Raw genomic sequence first — 727 nt, 5'->3', positions numbered from 1 at the left:
TTTCGTCACTTCCGATTAGGGGCGTGGCCTGTGGTGCCGCTAAATAACCGGGCAAGCCCCGCCCACCCTCCCGCCCTAAACCCGTTCCCTCGCTCGTGTTGAGATGGTTCCTGAGGCTTTCTGGGAAGTCGCGTGGCTGGTCTCGCGCGAAGTGCTGGCGGCCTCTCCCTTCGGCCTTATCAGCTGCCTCGGCGCGAATGGATAGTGGGGCGGAGAGATTTGCTAGTGGCATTTAGTCGTTTGGTCTCGTTGTGGGATTCGCTGGCTCCGCTTCCTGACTGTGAGGGAGACCTTTGACCCTATCTTTCGTCCCATTGTTTTGCTGGTCTAATTCATACCTTTCGTGGGGCCGACTCAAACCAAGCCAGAACCAAAAGCACAGTCGCACTCTTAGGAAAAGCCCGGGATTCAAGAAGAGGTTCTGTTAGCACAGCTCGTCTCCCTACGCCAAGAAGTACTGAATTCCTTCTTGGACGCCTGTAAACTAGGAAGTTAGTTACACTTGCGCTCTGATAATGCGCCAAACGCACTTCGATGTTATAAAAATGGCCACGATCTAAGTAAGACCTTTTCCTGAGTGGCGTCTGACCAATTCTGCTACCCTCTAGCGGAGCTTTGGCCGCAGAACTCGCAAGGGACTTAGGCGGTCTTGGCGGTTTTCGTCACGGATGCTTGTTTCCTCGCGACGTTGTCAAAAGTTTTTCCGCCTTGGCACCTCAAAACATTA

The sequence above is a fragment of the Artibeus jamaicensis genome, unplaced genomic scaffold (assembly GCF_021234435.1).
Source record: "Artibeus jamaicensis isolate MK-2021 breed Jamaican fruit bat unplaced genomic scaffold, CSHL_Jam_final contig_387, whole genome shotgun sequence".
In the NCBI taxonomy this organism is placed as follows: domain Eukaryota; kingdom Metazoa; phylum Chordata; class Mammalia; order Chiroptera; family Phyllostomidae; genus Artibeus; species Artibeus jamaicensis.
This window is presented reverse-complemented; position numbering follows the sequence as displayed.